General features: G+C 40.5%; 1 protein-coding gene across 2 annotated transcripts in view; it reads left to right on the forward strand.

The window, feature by feature from the left end:
• Window positions 1-23,223, forward strand: part of LOC111870544 (allatostatins) — a 200,149-nt gene that overhangs the window by 66,037 nt on the left and 110,889 nt on the right. Inside the window, exon 2 of one of the 2 annotated variants that reach the window (XM_023862912.2) lies at window positions 8,230-8,321. The exons of the other annotated variant lie outside the window; for it this stretch is intronic. The gene's annotated coding sequence lies outside the window, so the exon portion shown is untranslated. The remainder of the gene's footprint in view (window positions 1-8,229; window positions 8,322-23,223) is intronic. 2 annotated transcript variants of the gene reach the window in all.

Below are 23,223 nucleotides of genomic sequence, written 5' to 3' on the forward strand. Positions count from 1 at the left end.
CTGGCCTATTGTACCAGCCCCAGATGATAGGTGAGGGTGACTGTGGAGCAACTGGTGGAATGAAGATTGGCAGGGGAAACCGAAGTACTCGGAGAAAACCTGCCCCAGCGCCACTTTGTCCACCACAAATCCCACTTGACCAGACCCGAGATCGAACCCGGACCGCCGCGGTGGGAAGACAGCGACTAACCGCTTGAGCTATGGCGCGACCTAAAAATCCAACTTAGTCTATGTTTATGTATTTCAACAAGTAACGTCAGTTGCAATGTAGAAACAAGCTGTAGATCGTGCTGTTCTAAAGGATTAAATTCGACTAAATTTAATTTCAGCTACTGAATATGTCGTTTAGCAACTGTAAAAAAATTAATAATAAATAAGTTAAGTATTAAACGGCACAGAATAAGTAAGATTTGAGGTTTTCGCGGTGGTGACTAAGAAGAATGCCGTCTTCTGGGATGTGTTCTTATACCCTGAAGATGGAGGCGATACGTTCCCCCGAAACGTCGGTTAACACAATATCTACACGGCGCCACATCTCAGAAGACGGCATTCTTCGGTACAAAATAAATGCATTTATTTAAAATCTAAGATATCTTCCATACTCAAAACTCTTGGTTATGTACGAATATTTCGCAAATGTCTTCTGAGCATCTAAGTCATCGCAAAGTCCAACTGAGAATTTCTTGGAGCACTTCTTACATAACGGACGCTTCATACGAGTATTATATCTGTTTGAATCCTGTCAACAACATCTTCATGTATGTATGATACTAGCTATCTTAAATATGTTTGAATTTTCATTAGTGTTGAGAAGGATATTTTAGCTACGCCGCGAAAACTGTGATTTTCAAGTAAAGGCGAAGATTTAATAACATCACTAAACGCTGAGCAAGGAAGTCAAAATTTCAGTCTCAGAAGTATAAAATATATTGTCACGAGTCAAAGTGACTAAGACGTGGGTTTGGATTGGTAATTGGATTTATTGACCACTTACAAGTCGGTTGTAACTACAAATTATTATAACACTGTTGCTGATTTACACAATTTACAATCACTCCACACTAATCTTCTGAGTCTTTCTGCATTAGTTTTCACGGATTCATAACACAGATCTATAAAAGTCTCCCTAAATCACACTCTCAGTATCACGGATTTGATCAAGGCGTTGCCAGGCAACAGCTCTGTAAACATAGTCCAACACGCAACAATAGAGGAGGTTGTATCTACCGTGTTCGCTCCTACGTCTTGCAGAGGTGGGTGTTGGTCACGTGACATGTGTTTCCTGTGATGCATGTCCGTTCCTCGGCTATATACGTAAATGACAGGATTCGTTCCGTTCAGGGACGAGTCAGTTCTCGGAAGGAGATAGCCACGGGAAGTTCGTAGTTGAAGAAGAGTACAAGAAGTCAGTCTGTGAATATTTAACGTTTGAGTTGAAGACTTTATGTGTGTTGTAGTACGGTGATGTTGGGAGTGTGATTTAGTGAGACTTTTATAGTTTCTCTGTTATAAATCCGTGAGAACTAGTGCAGATAAACTGAGAAGATTAGTGTGGAGTGATTGTAAATTGTGTAAATCGACAATAATGTTATAATTATTTGTAGTTACAGCCTGTAAATATCCAATAAATTCAGTCACCAATCCGAATCCCGTCTTTAGTCACGGATACATGTGACGATATGTATGCACTGGCCAAAGTACTCATTCGCAGTAAGCAACACTGAAAATACTAAATACCTGAAAATGGCCTCCATATGAAAATTAAGAAATAAATGTATAATGTATCGTTATATGTTGTAGGTGTTTAGATGGAAGTTTCATAATTTTGTATCGAACACAACATGACTCTCTTTGTGTCATGTTTTCAGTTAACAAATCCCAAATGAAAAACAAATTATTATGTTCTTTCCACTGTTCTACCGTATTAATTTTACTCACATTTCCTTTCGAGAAATTAACCCGAGAGCCACGATGGGAAATCTACCCGGCTTCTAGTTACAATAAACTGCAATGCTGCATTAACCAAGGAGTTAACAACAAAATATATCAAATTCTATTCAGCCATATGATGACCGCTGTGCTGTAATTTAACATTGATTAATGATAATGAAACCTGCTGCTTTCATCGTTGAAGTCTTGCCTTTTGTTCCGCGTCTTATAGTACAGAAATAAGGAAGTGGGAGGGATTAGTGCACACACGTGTACACCTACATTAGTGTATGCTTTAACGATGCTCTACTGCTGGACTGCTCATCTTGATGGCTTCATGACGTCGAGAACTACTAGGGCTTGGGTGACACGTGACGTAATTTGTGAGTTGCGGAAATTCCGTCATTTTAAGTTGAGATCCTACGTGGATTTTCTGCAGAAAGCTCCTGTCAGGTGGATTAATGGTGAGAACAGACTCACTGCATTTGTTGGCTTAGCGCTCTGCGTACACACTGATAATACACCTTGAGCGTCAACACCGTTTTATCTATGAATTACAAGTATATTCGCTTATCAGCTGTTTGCCTGCTACACGCAATAGGATGCACATCAAAAGGTTCAACTTATTGATTCATACACCATTAATACTGGCCCTGTATTATGGGTTACTTAACACTGTCAGTATCTTAGACTGTAGAGGGACGAGTTAATGAATTGAAAAGAAGTTGTAGTGGCATAATTATACGTACTGTCCCAGTATCTTCCTGGAAGTACTAAGGAAAACCAGGAAAAGTCTCAGGATTTCTTTAATTCGCTTAGTCGAGGGTGAAGTCCAACTGGGTCCATACAGCACGGCCACTGATTGGCCTATTGTAGCATGCCCCGGGTGATTATTATGATGATGGAGAATTTGGTGGAATGAAGATTGGCAGGGGAAACCGAAGTACTCGGAGAAAACCAGCCCCAGCGCCACTTTGTCCACAAATCTCACTTGACCAGACCCGGGATCGAACCCGGGCCGCCGCGGTCGGAAGCCAGCGACTAACCGCTTGAGCTATGGCGCGGGCTAAGGCTGAAAACTGACGGGACTAGTCGCGAGCGGCTAGCCGCTCTTTGTCGCGCGCGTCCGTTAATTGTACATATTAGGCGTGCGACAGCTCTGCCGCCTGTGCCGCGTTCCAAGACTTAACCGCGCGCGGCTCATAAAAGCAATACAAATAACGGCCGCGAGCGGCAACACTCGACAAACCGCGCCCGGCTTGTCGCGTCAGTGGGTTTTCAGCCTATGAGTCCCAGGATAGTCGGTGTCCCGACCGACATTCGAACCCCGAATCTTACAAGTCGAAAACGATAACGCTTGAACTAGCCTGCTCGGTGATCTCTGTTCTGATATACAGTGTTAATCTCGGCTCTGGATTCCACAGTTCCGTCATTTGTTTTATTTCTTGGCTGATGTCATACGAAGTTCAATGGTTCGAGGATTGTGAATGAATGTGGAAAGGAGCGATCGTTGCATATTGTAAGATACTGTCCCACTGTATAGCTAAGGGGAGTGAGGAATACTTCGTAAACCTCAATTACGTCGCGTGGTTTCTGAACCGAAATTCAAATTTGGGATTTAGCGAATAGAAACGCGGGAATACCAACTGATCATCGTGACGATATGAGCATGAAAGTTTGGGGGAACGACATATACTGAAGGTCTTCAGAGCTGTGGGAATGTTAGAAACCAAGGAAAATGAAGCAACGGCATGTGACAGACATTTTAAGCATGTGGCGGGACCAAAATACTGTCCATTGGCGAATTACTGTGAATACTGTAATGAGTCCTGAGGTTTCTATAAAAGCTGAGCGACTATTAGCTTCTCAAGAAGGACTCTGCTTCATTGAGTCAGGCAAAGCTACAGTTTTTTAGTGACACTGAATGATACATCCAAATACGGTCTTCTTCAATCTTGGCCCCTGTCAAGATTCACAAGAGGAATTTAAAGTTCACGTGGGAACATTCCATTTGGTCGACGACACGGCGACAGTGGAAATAAAGTTAAGAGGACATAATGAGAACCTAAAAGTTCGCGTGGATTGCGAACTGTGTTGGGGCCCGGCATTCTTCATAAATCATAAAGTTTTCATTTTGTACACAAGAGGAAGTTTTCTTACCGGATTTATCCGGTGTCGAGCCAACCACCAATTCCGTGGTCTACCACATCCCTTCTGAAAATGTTTCAATAATGGAATAATGGATATATGAAACAAAAAGTATCCCTAACCAATCACCAAGGGCTACTGTAGTGAAATTAATTCATTATTGCTGGGTATAGGGGTGCCAGGATATGCTCAATCTGCTGTGGAACAAGTGTACGTAGTCGCCAGATAGTGACGCAGACACTTATGTTATCATTAAAAACTTACTAGATTTTATTTTCAAGGTACTATTGGTATTCATACGCCGGTGGGAAATTCAAAAACACAAAAGCTTTCTAGACTGTGAGGTTGCCTACACAAGTATCACGTATCACTGTTCGTAGAGAAGGTGAACTATAGCTCAGTTGGTATAGCGACGGGCTACTGGATGAGCGGCCTGGATTCGATTAGCAGCACGAATTAGATTTCTCTCTCCTGACTCCCGATGAGGTCACTGCATTTTTAATGACCTAATCCGTCCAGCTGCACTATGGCTCTGGAGTCGACTCAGCCTCTATTTTTTTTTAATCCGCTGTTCTCTTGCCTGGCTTATTTTTCGACTCTTAAGATGAAGGCGACATGTTCCTCTAAAACGCCGGTTGACTTACAACGGAGTGCTTAGCGGTATATTCCAGAAGATAGAACTCTTCCTAATCACCGCTGTGAAAACCTCAAATCCTACATTGTATAGATTGTTGTGTTGTTGGCTAACGTCCGTCTGCAGATATGCTGTTAGTATAGGAATTTAGTTACGAATGAATTTTGCTTGAAGTATTATTATTATTGTTATTATTTAAAAAGAAACAAACTGATCACTATTATNTATGCTGAATTTTTGTAGCGCATGCAAGAACCGAATATCGGACACTGTCTGTCATCTTGTGTTACTTTAAATACAATGTTCCGGTAACTGCATCTGTTTACATCATCAGGCGATTACCTTTGTTTTCTTACACCTGATGATGGAATCATATGCAGTCTCCACAACGATGCCTTTAAATAATATCAGAACGTCACACATCATCGTCAGAATCATTTAGATTCGGTTAAGGATATTCCTTGCGATTACAGTGACTAGTCTTAGGACGTTACCACTTTTCAATTGTATTTTGTCGTAAAACAAATTTCGAATTAAAGATGAGTAAAATAAAGGTAGCTTGCAGTTCTCAAGAAAAACTCTTCTACATTATTTTAACGTGTGTTGAGCCAGTGCAGATAAGTAGTTTGGCGTGCTGGCTGTCGAGGGCGCCACCTCCTGAACGCACAAAAATAATCTTGCCGTTACTGTACCACACCAAGCGGGAGTTCCCTGAATTATAAAACAATTATAACCAATCTTACTTACTTACTTACTGATGGAGCTGAGCCCTTCTGGAGGACTCGCCAATTCTGCAGCTACTCAAGAATTTCCCAGCATTTTATGGAACCCGAAGGTTCATTACCGTGTTCACAAGAGCCCTCCACTTGTCCCTATCCTGAGCCACACATATCCAATCCATACCGTCCCATCCTATCTCTCTAAGATCCGTTCTAATATTGTCCACCCACCTACGCCTTGGTCTTCGATGTGGTCTCTTTCCTCCTGGTTTTCCCACCAATATCCTATACGCATTCCTCGTCTCCCCCATTCGTGCTACATGATCTGCCCACCTCATCCTCCTTGACTTGATCATTCTAATTATACTTAGAGAAGAGTACAAGTTATGAAGCTCCTCATTATGCAGTGTTCTCCAACCTCCTGTCACTTCATCTCTCTTCGGTCCAAATATTCTCCTCAATACCCTGTTCTCAAACACCCTCAGTCTATGTTCCTCCCTTAATATCAGGGACCAAGTTTCACACCCATACAGAACCACGGGCATAATTATAGTTTTGTATATCCTAATTTTTATGTTTTTGGACAGCAGACGAGAAAACAAAAGGTTCTGGACTGAATGGTAGCAAGCATTACCCGAGTTCAATCTCCTCTTAATTTCCTCCTGAATCAGGTTTCGATCCGTTTTCGTTGTTCCCAAATATCTGAACTGTGCCATTTTTTCAAACATCTATTTCCTATCNCATAGCTGAATTGAAAACGTCATTTGTTATCAACATATACCCATTATACATTCCAGACTACAGGCAGAAATCACTAGAGAGCTTAGATTTTGTAGTTAATATTGTTAAATTTTTGGGCTAGATACTACTTTCTAATGCTGCAAAACAACTGGAAACAAGTGCTTCTGTAAAGTGTTGAAATATAAAAACAATTTGTTACACTGAACCGTTCGTCGATCTGCAGCGGTGTGTTCTTTGCATGTGCTTCAGACTGCCATCATGTCAGGAGCCACGAAATAATATTTGTTAACGTCGAGGTCATAACTGCATTTGAGCGGATTCAAGAGGACGGTTCGATAGCGCACAACGCCTCGAAGAAATACCAGACTCACTTAAGGGAAAGATGTTAATTTTCCTTCAGCTAAGGAATTTTAAAATTTTGGACAAGGAAGTGCCCTGCGAAGATTAGACTAATAGTATTAGCTACATAGGTGAGACGCAGTGCTTTGAATTAAGATCGAATGCAATGGATGTGAGGTAAGATGTGTGTGCAGAACGTGTTTCTGGTTGCTGAAAAGAGTGAGAGAAACAGAGAGAGAGAGGTGGGAGAAAGAGAGAGGAAACCCCTCAATAATGTCCCCATTTTTGTACACTTTAGCTATGATGCAGAATTTTTTTATTTATAAAAAATTAGCAATCTGAATTGCATTTGATTCTATAAGCTAATTAGCTGTAGTAGTCTTCGTGACGTGGAGAGGGCTTATCCAGAGATAAGTCCTCGTTAACCCTCTCTCAGGTCGGCTGGCCAATTCCTTCTGATGCAGAATACGGCCCAAGAGTGTAAAAAGCCTTGAATCCTCCGTTACAATAATAATCAGTGACTTAAAATTGCATTTAAATGTATTTCATGCGGCATGAATCAACCTATGGTGGAAACGCTCAAGTAGCATTGCGCAATTATCATTATTATTGCAAAATTATGGAGGATTATGGATGAAGTGTTCGTGGCGTATTTAAGGGCTTCTCCTACAAATATCAGTAAAGTAAAGCTGTCCTGTGCTTAACGAACTAAGCACTACGCCATGAAGGCGTAAGGGGGAGTGTAAGTATAGACCCGAGTTTTCTTGACTGTTTCATCACGACAATGCCAGACACCACACAGCCCGAGCAACTCATGAGAGAATTCAAGAACTACCGTGGGGACTTCTTGAACATCGGCCTTGCAGCCCGAACTTGGCCCCTAGTGACTTATATCTGTTGCTCCGCTGGAAAGTCACTTTGGTGGCAAACGTTTCGCTGATGAGAAAGAGATTGAAACAGAGGCGCGGAATTGGCTGAGACAACAGCCAAAAGACTTCTATGCTGCGGGTTTCGGCGCATTGGTAAAGCGATGGGACAAGTGTATCAACGTTTGTAGTGGACATGTCGAGAAATAAATGTTTTTTCCTGGTTCGAATCTCATTTGTTTTACATTTTATAGACATTTGTGACCTACTTACCGACTGTAATATAGTATGGCCTAAACTTCAGTTAACCTAAAACATTTTCTCGTATTAACGGGAATGTTCAGACTTAAACCTGAAAGCCAATTTGTACAACGGTATCACAGCGTCCTGGGTTGCGCACCGAATTTGTTCAGTAAGTAATAAAGACATTTCCAACACATTTTATTATATTTCTTCTTAACCAGTTAACTTTTTGTGCCACGCTGTACTAACTCAGTAACAACATATGAGTTTTGTAGTATTTCTGTTAATTGCAGTGAAACTTTTTCGAATCTCGTGCCTATTGTATGTTACACTAAGCGAGGAATTTCGAATTAATCAAGTTATCGCATTAATGACACTATATAACTTACGAAGCTAAGAAATCTGTGTTGAATTACCAATTAATCGAAGTTATCAGGTAGGCAGAGCCATGCTGGCCGAAGGTCATGGCTGGAGAGTATATGTAGGGATTCAGGTACAGCACTAGAATTCCTGACGTAAGCCTTTTGTGTTAGTTCTGAATTGTTTGGTTCTATTAATCATAGAAAGTTCAATTCCACGTTTCACGAATTGTATTTATTTCCCTTTTCAGGTGAGGGTCCGCTTTAATCCAATCACTGTTAATCACGTCTTTAAAATCGAAGAACCTACAGAAATTGTGGGGGAGGGGATCAATATTCTAAGGTAAGAACTTAAGTTTTCAATTTGTTCTAGTTTTACTAAGCTGTTTCCTCCACTACAGAATTCTCTGTCGGTAATATCTTTTTTTTTACCATCTTTCAGAGCAGAAAATTCAAATTTGCCTTATGTGTGTTCTTATTGTGGACTCCAGTCTTCATTCTTGCCTGACGAGATGTCAGGATGGGTAAGGCCATACTTGGAAGCGTAACCCACATTAACTTGCACAGGCTGTCATGAACACTTGCGAAATAACGGACTGGAAGCGTAATATTAATGAGGCATTAAGTTGCTGTTTGCAAATTATATGAATGTTTATTATAAGAGAACAAGAAGAAATGTGGGCTAACGAAAGAAACCAGCGGTGCCTGGAACGAAGAATATGTCACTTTAGAACTGTAGATGCATAATTAACTAAACTGTAATCAACTACCGTAGTAACTAGTGGCTGTTTTTTTCTCTTCCTCCCACTTTGGAGCACAGGGCTGATTTCTCAGGTTGCTGATCACTTTTACAGACGGTAGCACTCCTTGGACGGGTGATCAGCTCGTCGCAAGGCCTCTATCTAACCACAGGACAACAAAAACAGAGAAAAACACACACACACACACCAAACATCCATGCCTTGCGTGGGTTTCGAACTCACGATCCCGGCTTCTGAGCGAGCGAAGACAGTACATGCCTTAGACCGCTCAGCTACCGTGACCGGCAGTGAGTGGTTACTTAACTATAAAATCATCTGTCCACCCACAAGTAGCTAATACTGGGATTAAGTTTATGTGCAGCTTTACCTCTATTCCCACATACGTCTTCATGACATGGTGCTTAATTATGTATAGGGGGGACTTACCATTAACTTAACTTAGTCTATAATTAAATTTCGAGCTAAGTGATGAGTAAATGACTATTTAAGTGGTTAACTAAATGACAGACTAACCCTCTGATAATCTCTATCCCGCTAAATGCCTGATTTACTTAACTTCATTGTGCATTCTTTTGTGGAGTATTCGACAGTTCAACTGTTGACGTCTTCGCATGTATGGGTATTTATATCAGCATAGTGATATTCTATTACTTCCGAAACGTCGTCTATTTATATCAGTATAATGACACATTTACCCCCGATAAGTCGTGTATTTATATCAGTATATTGATATCTGATTATATCCGAAACGCCTTTATATCAGTGCAGTGACATGCAATTACTTTCGAAACGTCTTATATTTATATCAGTATTGTTATATCCGATTCCTCCCGAAAAGTAGTGTATGTATATCTGCACATTTACATAATATACATTTTGAAACGTCATGTCAAATTGCTCCCGTAGTTTAATTTATTTACTATATCAGCATAGCGACATTAGATTACTCACGAAACGTCTTATATTTGTTATCACTTAGTGACAAGTGGATTACTCAATGTCGCGTATTTATTACAGTATAGTGATATCCAATTACTCCCGAAACGTAGTATAACAAATATACCTCAGGAAAATTGGCAATGTGTGCCACGCTTGTAGCGTAGTAGGCAAAGCGTCGATAAGGAAAACAAATAGATTCCAATCGTCCTGCTCCGTGTAATGTACTTGTTAATAGCGTCTTCTATTTCGTATACTTCGATCTGTTGTATACTAGAACTCACATGATGGGAAACAGTATTTTATTTCAGTCACAATATTCGTCTGCGGACTTGCTAAGCGCTGTGGCTTGCTTGCTGCCCTACTTTTCTGTCTCTCTGCGCCCCACCAGGGAATACTGTCATCTCTTTCAGGAGGAAATTCAAGCGTAGGCTGTGGAAGGCGGAGAGTTGGACTACGACGTGTGTGTAGGTATCAGCACCAAGAAACTTGTTTTGAAAGAATCGGTGAATAGAAGTCACAGCTTCACTGTAATACGATGTGTTTTGTGTGGAACGGAATCAAGACGCATGTATCAGCAGTTCGGATATTGAAGGCGTCAAAAAATAACCCAGAAACAGGAAAAACATATGGTGAGCAGGAAATGGAAAATACATGGGAAATATATACCTGAGTGATCTAGCCGTGAAGTGATGAATTCACTAATTAACTCCGTCGGGTAGTGTTTTATTGAGATGCTAACGTTCGTTCATCTGGTTATAAAATTCTTCGCGTCTTACGGGACGGAATGTTTCGTTACCCTGTTTCTTCCATACCCATCCTGATCTACAAACGCCCACCTTCCTTCATTATGATCTGTTTTAATATTACAAGTTAAAACAGTGCTTTGAGACAGTTTCCTCTGTGTTCCAATTTAATTTCTTCCGGGTTCCACTTATCTATTTTATGTGGAAAGTAAAAAAAAAAAAAGTAAAGCTATCCCTGTAACAGGCCGTGAAGGCCCATAGGGTTGTGAGACGTTGAGGGTCCCACATTATCTAGACAATCGGCTCAAAAGATGGGGGTAATGTTGTCAGCCTTACGCGCCGGCCGCGCTTTACTCCCCAGGAAAATTATTTCATTAATTCCTGGTACTCATTTCTGTTAGAGGCTGAGTAAACCCCAGGGCCATAGTACGGCCGGAAGGATTAGGTCAACTGAAAAAGATCCAATGACCCCATTGGTATTTGAACCCGCGACCTTCCGGCTTGTAGCATATTGCCTCAACCAACTACATTATCGCGTGCCCCATTTTATGTGGAAATAGAGATTCTCGTTGGTTTCCTTTCAAGCACTGGCTTTCAAAGTCACCAAACTCTCACATCAGACATCTAGACCTCGTGCTGATAATCCCTAGATAAAAGTGTCAATATTTCCAGTTCTTAGCAATATGTGGGGGATATCTGAAAGGTTTCTAATATAGAATTCCTATATTTTAAGTCGCCATATGTGTCCTTCTTAAAAAACAAATTTCCTCATATATTTGATTCCTCCGTCGGTGTATGGCGTACATGTACATCGTGTTTCACTTTTTAATAAAGTCTTAATTTGGGCAACAGTTGGATGGCACAGCGGGATGCTACAAGCAGAATTTTATTTATACAGTAATATAAGGAATGCGGTTTCTGCAAAGTCATCACGAAATTTTATCACAGCTCCCTTATAGAGGTTATGAACAAGTATAACGGTCGAAGCGCGAATATTACGAAAATACTGTTGCCCCTACAAAGAAATACGTGAAGCTGGAAGTTAAGATATAAACTCTTGTTAAGTCCCCATTGACGTAATCCAAGACAGTAAATAACTTTAGCGTTTTTAACCCTTTATCTGTAATGATATCATATACTTCCTTCAGGCAGCCTCGTATTATTGTTCTCACTTTATGAACAGCACGAAGAGGCCTCAGTATCTTGATCTCGGAATTCCCACATGCAGAAAATTCGTACAGATTTCACGGCTGTACTGCACATCCATTTTACATTACTAAGGAGGCTATGATTGTTACAAAGTAAAGGATAAACTTTGCATACATTTACAGCGAAATCCACAACTAATTACTAAAGTCTTGTTCACGCTATGAAGAAGACACGTGGTTTTGCAGTCAAAATGATGTATGAGAAAGGAGAGTGTTTTAATTTTACAATGAATCAAATACTACTGAAGCTAAAGGTAAAGATGTGACTGCGAAGAGATTAAATGGATTGAAGTGGTTCAGAATAGGGATCATTGCTGGTCCTTAAGGTCTTCTGTTTAGAACTGCCTAAAATTCTGTATCCACATGAAAGAATCTTATCAAGAACATTCCTTTCTGAGGAGCTTTGGCCCAGTCCGCATTATATGGCATCCGAAATTTCGTGTTACGTAGTTATAAGAAGACGCTAAAAACCTAAAGTCTGAGCCAAATAACTTGAGACCCTATTCCTTTTCTCTCCAAAGTGTGCTACATAAAGCGCCAATCCTACGCTCATTCATCTGACCGGATTGTGCTGCACATGGAAACTTGATCACTAAGCGAAAAACTGTCAAATGCTCATTCTGTATCATAAAGTGGAGTAAGCAGTTTGTTACGCTGTTTGCTAATGCAATCTTTGTTTTACTACTTGATTGGTTGATCAAGAAGTTTGCTGATTACTAACGTAATTGGTCAGTTATTTGGTTATCGTGTATATGGTTCGTTAATTCGTCACTATTTAGTTAGGTAGTTAGTCGAATAATTAAGTTTACAGGCACTTTACTACACGCGCTCACGTGCTAGTGACTAGACACGGGGTTTGGACCGATAACTGGATTTATTAAACATGTGTAACTAGTAACTATAAATAGTTACATTATCACTAATCTACACGCTTAACAAATCACTACAGCACACGCAAAGTCTTAGTCTATTATGTCTTCACTAGTCATTGCTAGGTTACTAGGATAAGGCTGCTAACTATGCAGATTCTTCTGCTTCGGTGCTCAAGTCCTCACTGGTTGACGGTTGGATTTCAGTTCAACATTGAACGGAAACTCACGCCATCACTAGCCATCACTCTGTACTAACTGGCTATCACTGTTCCAGTCCAGTCCAGTAAATTGCTGTGGGTCCTCGCCAGCACAGTAATTCTTGGTTCTGAGTCCCGTCGGGACCGTTATCAGAAGAGCTATCACTGCTCTCAACTGGCTCCCACTATACAGCTTCGACAATGACAGCACAGAAAACACCGCTTCCAACATGTCTCCCTTCGTTGTCTCCGGATGTTGCCCTGCGGTGGCTAGCATGTTGATCGAGCCGTTACAACGCAACGCAAAATATTTAAGTAATCATATACAACACTTACTTAGACGTTTAGTGAACTAGTTATGTATTTCACCGCCTCTGTGGTCTAGTGGTCAGAGTTCCTGATTACAGGTCCAGAGGTCCGAGTTCGATTCCCGGCGCTACCAGAATCTCTTAGAAGTAGTGGGTCTGGAACGGGGTCCACTCAGTCTCATGAGGATAATTGAGGACATATTTCAAGGAAAAAGCGGCTCCGGTCTAGAAAACCGAAATTAACGGCCGTCGGTATTCGTCGTGCTGACCACGCGACACCCTCTATTCGCTAAAGTTGGCACTAACTTCGCAGACAAGTGGCGGTCGGTCGGTCGGTCTAGTTCGTTTGTGGGATAAAACCACGGAGTTTGTTTACTTATTTCACTGTTTGGATTTTCCAAGATCCTGACCGCTCTTAATTAGACAGATAAAACGAGACGTATTTAATGTTGTTAATGAAACAGATGAAACTAGATATACTGCATACATAATCCTCATGCCCCATGAACGTGTCTAAAATATTCCCCACCGCTGATGCATACCAACACGAAAAATGAGGTTAATATTTTATTCAACCTACGTACAAACTCGTTTTGCGGAATAAATAACTTCCTAGCTACAGGATCATATCGCCTGCGCTTTATAACGTGTAATTTACGAATAATTGTAGGACAGCGCAGCCTTCATATTAGGGCCCTGTGTTAGGCTCTTGATAAATTACAGGATAAGCTGTTTCAAAGCAACCCCATCACCAATCTTGTATATTAATAATACCGCATTATATTTTATATGTATCATGGATGTCATGTAATATCTCTGAAAGACCTGTAATTCGCACACAGAATGCTTAGAAATCTCTGTGTGCTGAAGTCTTCAGCCAGAAACTATCGCTGTAGAGAGACACTCTGGTCTGTTGTTAGGCAACATACACACACGCGCCCCCTAACACCTGGTGTTGTACAGATATGTTAGCAAGTACGAGTAGACCTAATGAGGAATAAGATGAGAAAATGATGGTAATACACGGCAATGGCCACCCCACGGGAAGGGGGGGGGGAATTCATAGCATTCCTCTATTTAGTAACGCGTCTTAGTGCGCACCGCCAATCTTATCAAGTTCGGTATCTTTTTAGGGGCTGAAACTTGGACACTTAGGGAAGTAGATCAGAAACACCTGGAAAGCTTCGAAATGTTGTGTTGGAGAAGGACGGAGAAGATCAGTTGGTCCGATTATATGAGAAATTAAGAAGTGTTATTTAGAGGCAGTGAGCAGAGGAATATCCTACACGAAATAAGAAAACGGAAGGCTAATTAGATTGGTCATATCTTATGCGGTAACTGCCTTCTAAAAGAAGTTATTGAAGGAAAGATAGAGGGGCGGATAGAAGTGACCAGAAGACGAGGAAGAAGACGTAAGAAGATGCAAGATGGCCTTGGGGACAGAAGAGGATATTTTCATTTGAAGGAGAAAGCTCTAGATCGCATCAAGTGGAGGAACTGTTTTGGAAGAGACAGATTACAGATGAAATGAATGACCTGACTTAGCCAACTTTTCAAATTCAAACCCCGCATATCAGTAACATCAGGATTTCTAAGCGTCCCGTAAGGGCTATAAAGCACAGTGAAATAAAAGTACAGTGTAAGAGGTAAAATTTTCCATGTGTGTAATTAATTAAGCACCATGCCATGAAGACGTATTGCTTAGTGAAGGTGTAGCTCCACCATTCTTGACCTTGCCACTAAAGTAGCAACGGGCTATGGGCTGAATGTCCAGGGTTTAATTTCCGGCAGGGGAAAGAGATTTTGTCTATCCGATACCTGCATGGGGTGTGCCAAACCTACTATCCAATGGGTACGGCGGCTCTGACTAACCACTTATCTACATCTAGTTCCAAGGTCAACAATTATGGAGTTATCACTCCACTTCCTTATATTTATTCATGCCGTGGTGCTTAATAAATTAGGCACAGTGCCAACTTTACCTTTTAAGTAAAGAACGAGATCGTAAAAAAAGGTCTTAAAATTTCAAACGGCTTTTTTAGTAATCCTGTAATGACGTAGCAAAAAGCATTTAAATAATCATTTCTTACCTTACTTCTTTTGGCTTGTTTTGGACTTCATCCATCGTCTGGTATGTGAAAGACAAAACACCACGACGTTTCGGAGACTGGATCTGTCTCCGAAACGTCGTGGTCTTTTATCTTTTACATACAAGACTACGGATCTCATTGTATCAGATAACATTATGGTCTCTTCAAATAATTTTTCTGCGAGCGCTACCCTCTTCATTCAAATTCCTGGTACATGAACAATGGTGTTCTGTAGTTCCTGGTGCAACTATACACTTCACATCTTTCAATGGCTTCGGGTGCTGCAGAACGCACAGTCAATTGTGTGGCGAGATCATGTAGCACGAAGGGCAGACGGTGAAAGAACAGGAACGTCATAATGGCTACAAAGAAAGTGAAAAATATTTACCTTATAAGCCCGAATATAAGACGAGCCCCCATACTTTCGAACATGAAAATCAGATTTTTCTTTTGAAGAAAATGAATATGCCATTTAGTTCTGAGTGTCGTAAGCAGAAAGAAATAACAAATTATTATTAAGAAATAAAATATTCAAAATGCAATACCTTAAAAATTATTTTACGATTGTCCACAAATATCATTAGACTTACCAATTAGAACTCCTGGCCATCATCACTTTCGTATTCATTCTTAAAAGCCCGAAAATAGGGCAATAACTCTTTTTCTAAGAATCAGTTGCGTAAAAACCCCATTTTTCGGACGCTTAAGGTACATTTTCTTGTCGATATAATCGTGAGCCATTAGTATTTCTTTGCGTTCAGGTAGCTTAATATGTCTCATATGAGAATTAGTCCTATTATAACCTCAAATGCAACATATATTCAAAAACTAAATAAAGTATAAAATTTGTAAAGGAAGGGTCTGAGAAAACGAGAGCCCAAATTTGAATAATGGTGGTGGTTCATTTCGGACAGGTAACACCATTTCTTAAGAAATGCTATTCGTAAAAACGAATCACAATAAAGCGAAAGGAACAAGAGAAACTTAGGCTTACATAACATAGACAAATCTTGTTTTTTATGGAGAAAAATGGTCAGAGTTGAAAAATATTAATCACATATTTTTACAGAAGTTAACATCAAGTTATATCCTTATAAAAAGAAAAGATTTTCTAGCTCCAATTCAAATTCGTCTGCTTTTGAGTGCAATCCTTGCACAAGTAGGTCTTACAGCAAACCCATGTTCTTTGTCTTTTACAGCCTGCATTGCATTTCTCTTGGAGTTTTACAGCCCATTCCTTTCTTTTAGTATCAGCCACGCAGGAATGAATTAAACACAAACACTATACAAAATAAGGTTCTTATCTTCAGATGCTCGAAAGTTGCAACCATGTTTAGTATCCGAAATTAGGCAACGCAGTACTAATCTAAACATGTCAGCAAAATGGGGAAATAATCCTTTTTGAAGCGATAGAAACACGTGGCATGCATGTAAGTTCATATAAGCAATGTGTAAGTTAAAACTCGCGTGTGGTTTAGAACCTTTAGCTCTGCAGTATCACAGCAGAATTGGCAGAAAGAAGTATACTGACGGTAAGGCAACATTGTTGCTTCTTAGGTTCTGTGGCCACCAACACAGTGTTGCCCTTACTTCCTGAAAACGACGCTTCCCGAAATATGGTGACTTGAAAAAGAAAGTTATATTCGGGGTAACAGAGTAACCCACATGGAATATGAGATCTCATTCGTTCTCGTAATAAAAGTGCATTGAAATCAAAGATAAATCTTTAATAAAAGAATGCGTTAGTGGTAACCGCAAGACGGTGTTCAACAGAAACCAGCCCACTTACGATCGCCGAAGATCACAATTCAATAATATCTCGCGGCAAAACATCTTCTCCACGTATTAAAACGATTATTCCGAGAAGGCTGTGTCTGAACATAATCGATAAAGTTCGAATCTTTTCACCTGCGAAGTTTAATTTCATGGAGTGTCCGGCGCTGCCGCACGAAAGACCTTGAAGTAGAGCAGTAGGCCTTGCTCGACAGGTGCTGAATTTCAGGTAGAGAGAGCAATAAGGCATTGGTGATTCAGGCAGTATGCTTGTTCCAGCGCTTTCTTCTGTGACTCTGTGTGAGGTGTCTACTTCTAGAACGATTCCTAAGTTATTTAACAACATTTCTAACGCAGGTTTTATATAATCGAAGATGGGAAATTGATCATGAATTCTGAGCAGCAGGTGGCTCTTTCAAGCATTCTCGTAGAAAGAAATTCTGGCAGATCCTATGTGGTCGCCCGCGGGCGATTTCCTTGTGATTCTCTGGTATGTAAAAGCACATACACTGCACGTATTTTAAAAAGTTAAAAGTAGAATGCGGTTTTATGCGAGAACAGGATAATGAAAGAGAGAAAGATAACAAGACGCATTAGAAGCGAGACTTCTGATTCAGGATACAAATGCAGACACTGATGTATCGTGACGGAGTATGCAGATAGCAGATATGGAACACCGTAAAAAGTTGATTCGGAAGTGCTGTTTAGACATATAGACTATATTTCACATTCTTACGGCCGTCAACATGGCACCTCCTTTAACTCTGTCTTTTCTACAAGCACCACCATTAGTATTCCGTCAGAATGTATATAGTTTGGACTTCACATACCAGCTACTGTGTTTTGTTTTGTATTTAGGAATGGCTGTTCGAATTTTAAGTCATTTATCACTTACATATATAAAGAATTGTTCCTTTCATTTTCAATATTTTTTAGGAAAACTTACGATCACAATCGTAGTTTTCTTTAAATGCTTTCGTCTCTAGACAGATACTGGCAGGCATCGAAAATTAATTTTCCTGTTACATGATCATCAATTTCTGTACGTTAAACAAACTCCGTGGCTTCGGTCCGCAAGCGAACTATACCGGCCTGGCGACCGCCGCTTGTCGGCGAAGTTAGTGCCAAATTTTGTGGATAGAGGGTGTCGCGTGATCAGCGAAACGGAATCCAAATGCCGTTAATTTTGGTTTCCTAGACCGGAGCCGCTATTTCCTTGAAATAGCTACTCAATTATCCTCGTGAGACTGAGTTTTTTGTACATTACTCCCAATAATATAAATTCCAACAAGCCGTGGTAGTTATCAGACTTATCATGACATCAGAATTTAGCGTCAACATAGGGAAACCCCCTCAAATATCACACCGCCCTGAGTTTATTTCATAACTGAATCGTGGAGCATTCCATTATTGAAACTAATTATACAGTTAACCAATTATTCGTTAATCTCATTTTCCCTTTACTTTGACTGATCAGGCTCGCTGTCCAGTACCCATTCTGAAATCATTCCGAAACTATTAAACTTAGAGACAATTCGCAAGACTCCTTGGACGAGTGAGCAGCCTGTCACAACGACGCTGCTTACATGTGACAACACAAACACATAACAAATGGAGACAAATATCCACTGCCTTAAGCGGGATTCGAACTCATGACTCCAGTGTTCGTTCCAGCGGAGATACTTCGTGACTCACACCATGCGGTCATTGCGGTCGGCTTAATTCAGTAATCTACCCACCTACCTACCCATCTATCTATCTATCTATCTACCCATCTATCTAGCTATATATCTATCTACCCATCTATCTATTTATATATCTGTCTATTTATCTATCTATCTATCTATCTGTCTACCTGTCTATCTGTCTGTGGCTCTACAGCTCTTCGTGGGACCTTGGCCGCTTTTTCAGTTTCTTAATCCTATACACAGTCGGTAGGACTCCTTCGACAGGGGATCAGCCAGTCGCAAGGCCTCCACCTGCACACATGACAGCACAGGAAGAATAAACTCACAGGCATCCATGCCTTGAGTGGGATTCGAACCCACGATCACAGTTTATGAGCGGGCGAAGGCGGTTCATGCCTCTAACCGCACGGTCACTGCGGTAAGCTTAATCCGTTAATCTACTCTGATTTATCAGTCAGTTTATTCTATTCCGTTTGCACAATTTCCTATCGAACACATCTGAGCTGAAATGAGGGAGAGCCCAGGCTGACTGAAGTCCCAGTTAGAGACGTCACGATTCAGCACGCCGCTATACACAATAAAACGCGTGGCCTCGACAACTGATTATTTTAATGGACGCCAATGCGCCTATCTTCACTGAGGCGATATTTAATAGCATCTGAATATTTATAATAAATTTAGCGTGACGGCCTAAAGTAATAAACGAATACACAAAGGGCCAGATGAAAGAACAAACATATTCAATTCTATATTTGAAGATTCATATTGGGAACGATAGGTATAGCGTCACAGTCGAAATGACATTCACACAAATACAAACACAGACCCACACCCACGACAACTTGTCGTAACACGTTTATAACCCTACCAATTCAAATTAAGTTATGTATACAATAATTTCCAGGAAAGTGGGCGTATGACTGGTGATTGCGCCTATGTATATACTTAAGTGGACAACTCACTTTTATTCAATGCTTCAATACACTACTAACACAGTAGTGGAAAGCTGTACTTAAAAAGAATACAAACATTAAAAGATATTCTTTGTGATTTTTCAAAAGCCGTTAGCGTTGGTATTGATTTTGTTTTTTGCTAATATAAATCTACTCTTGGATATATATGAGACAAACTCCGTCTTAAGTGCAACAATTTAATTGTAGTTCTTTCTTCTTCCCTTCCTCCACACTACATGTTTCGGCCCTAAATGGCCATCATCAGGTGTGTATTCTTACGTAGCTGCTACACTGCCCGTAGTTTAAAATTTAAAATCACCAGTCTTTCCTGTTGTATGTATGTATAAAATCTTTGTTAACCTACATGCGTCAATTTGATTTCTAAAATTGGCACTTTTTTAAAACTTCAATTCAAATTAAAATGTCTACAAATTTTCTGTTCTTTTTCTTTTTCCAAATTTTTAAAAATTAAAATTTCTCGGGGTACACGCCCTATGTCTATAGTGCTGCAGCGGCCACTTCTTGTTTTATCGCTGTTCAGGTATTGTTCTGTGTAGGCTCTCTGTGTGTGTGTGTGTGTGTGTGTGTCGCTGCTTATCTTTAATACGTGTGTCTTGGAGGCTGACGCAACACTTGAAGATCCTACAGGTTCTAAGGCGTTCTGATGATGGTGCTTAACATTTGGGATTTGGGGCTTTGTCCATCGTCCAGTGTTCTGAAAAAAATAACGCCTAGTGATTGAGGTTTCCTCTTTCTAACGGGCCCAACAAATCAGGTTGTCTCCCACAAGCTAGCCTGAGGGCAGAAACAGATCTAGTTTATGAAATGCTGTTTTCTTTAGAATACCGGATGATGGGCAGATTTCAAGAACCCAGTAATCTCGAATAAAATCTAAGTTATGTGACTCTTGGTGTTCAGAAAGAGTCGGAATGGACTGCTGCAGTACGGTCCGCCCGAAACGACAATCTAAGTAACATGTAGCATGCAAGCATGCAGAACTGCTGCAGTACGGTCCGCCCGAAACGACAATCTAAGTAACATGTAGCATGCAAGCATGCAGCTGTTACTTTAATGAACGGAATATTAAAAAGAGAAAAAGATCGGAAATGAATGCGCAGGGCAACAATTCTGACGCTCAGAACTATTACGGCCAATAGATTTTCAATTTGTGAATGCTAAGATTTGACAGTTTTGTAAATAGTTTAAAACTGATGACTGGAAGTAAACCATAGATAAATGCATCCATTTTAGACGTATCTTCCCACATTTACACAAGTTTATCAGAGCTAAACTTATGCAAAAAGAAATGACTATATTTTTTCTTGTTCTTAATTGTTACCATCTTATGAATTAATCAAATAATTTTTCTGTTGTCTTGTAGAATGTCGTATCATGATCGAGAATAAAATAGAAAGATCGGGCGATCAGCCATGTTTCAGTCAAATCCACTCCACGTTTATACACACGACGACCTCTACTAAATCTGTATTTTACGGAAACTCCTTTAATTACTGCCGACTTCGATAATCTCGTGTTATTTTTTTGGAAGACTCCTCATTATTTGTTCTATACACACGTTAAGAAATATATGCATAGCGAATTTCAATTTTAATTACCTCGAGAGCCTTAACGCTTACGAAAAACTTCTAATGCACAAAATATGCATTTTTCATTTTCCACTAGAATGTTAATCATTCATTCACTCACTCACGGAGCTGAGCCCTTCTTGAGAAGCTGCCAACTGTGCAGCCACTGAAGAAATTCCCAGCATTCTATGGAACCCGAAGGTTTATTACCGTGTTCACAAGAGCCCTCCGCTGTTCCCTATCCTGAGCCACATCAATCCAATCAATACAATCCCATCAATTTTATTATTGTCCACTCACCAACGTCTTGGTCTTCCCAGTGGTCTATTTCCTTCTTGCTTTCCCACCAATATCTTATATACATCACTCTTCCCCCATTCGTGCTACATGCCCTGTCCATATCATCCTCCTTGTCTTGATCATTCTAATTATAGAAGAAGAGTACTAGTTATGAAGCTCCTCATTATGCACTTTTCTCCAGCCTCCTGTCACGTCATCTCTCTTCGGTCAAAATATTCTCCTCAACGCCCTGTTCTCAAATACCCTCAGCCCATGTTCCTCCCTTAATGTCAGAGGCCAAGTTCCACACCTACACAGAACCAAAGGCAAAATCTAGACTCTTTATAACGAAATAATTTCCGGTACAAAAATATTTACAGAGTTATGTTACAGCCAAATGCAGAAACGCATGCAGGTCCTCATGCAAACTGTCCGTCATTCATGCCGTCAGCAAGACACAGTTGATTCCTGTTTCTTATCTGAACACTTTAGGGCTCCATCTTGCTGAAAGTGGCAATATCTTTATGAATTGCGTTCCGGGTTTCTGGCTTCGTCTTTCGTGATCTGCTTCCATGCTTCCCACTAAGTCCTATGGACAGCGTCATTCATTTTCAAGTGGTCACGGCGCCGTCTCAAAAGTCATACATGATCACAACAGAAAACACTTCTTTGTGAATCCGATATGTTAGCGTTTTGAAGGAAATTTTCTTTCTCCAGAAGCAACGTTTGGACAAATGCAGTTTTCCAGAAAATGTAAAGGACATAAGATGCTATTTCGGAACACGCGATTTATCACTTTCAATTTTCCCAGGGACGTTTCCCGGTTTTCAGGCGATGAGTAGCTACATTCGTTGCTACACGGTAAGAATATTCAGTGACACTGGCTTCTCAAGTCTTAAAATTTTGGACATATGCTGTTTTTCCCGGCAGCAACCAAACTGATAACATTTAGAGGGACACTAAAGAAGTACTCGCCAAAAAATATCCATTAGCCCGCCCGTGACAAGTGGGCGGGGAAACTAGGAACACTTGTAGTAGTGCTAAAACAATACAATTGGGCGCAAAGGACACATAATCGTATAGACACAAGCGCTGGGGACGGTAATCTTGTAATTAATAGCTACGTGCTACTCCACAGTTCTTTCATGCAATAAAGTTTCTTAATAATTTCAAGTATGAAATTCATCTAATATTTAAACATGTCGATCCTACCTGTTAGGAAGCACACTCCACAGAAATGGCCGGTTAATGCCATTTTGGGAAACGATGAGGGGTTTTTCCTGAAAAACAAAGAAAACTCAGATACTCTTTGGGCAGTAGATATTCAATATGGAAACAGATCTTCCACAAGATACAGTTGTGTAATACAGTGAATCTACAGTGGTGGCACGTATGAAAATAAAGTATCATACTACCGCCTTGAATATGTGTAACAGTGTTGCAAGTACAACAGTTCCCAGCTTCTTGGTTAGAACACCACAGAGTCCACGTTTTCATGTACATTTACACGTTCGGCCTCATGGGACCATTACCAGGTACATATGACGATTCGCATAAATTGCTACACCATTTTCTAATATTTACCGCCCCTGTGGTCTAGTGATCAGAGTTTCTGGCTACAGAACCAGAGGTCTCGGTTCGATTCCCGGCGCTACAAGATTTTCTGAGAAGTAGTGGATCTGGAACGGGGTCCACTCAGCCTCGTGAGGATAAATGAGGAACCATTTCAAGGAAATGGCGGCTCCGGTCTAGAAAACCAAGATTACCGACCGTGGGGATCCGTTGCGCTGACCACGTGACACCCTTTATCCGCAAAAGTGGGCATTAACTTCGCCGACAGGGGGCGGT

This window comes from Cryptotermes secundus, unplaced genomic scaffold (assembly GCF_002891405.2).
Source record: "Cryptotermes secundus unplaced genomic scaffold, Csec_1.0 scaffold117, whole genome shotgun sequence".
Taxonomy (NCBI): domain Eukaryota; kingdom Metazoa; phylum Arthropoda; class Insecta; order Blattodea; family Kalotermitidae; genus Cryptotermes; species Cryptotermes secundus.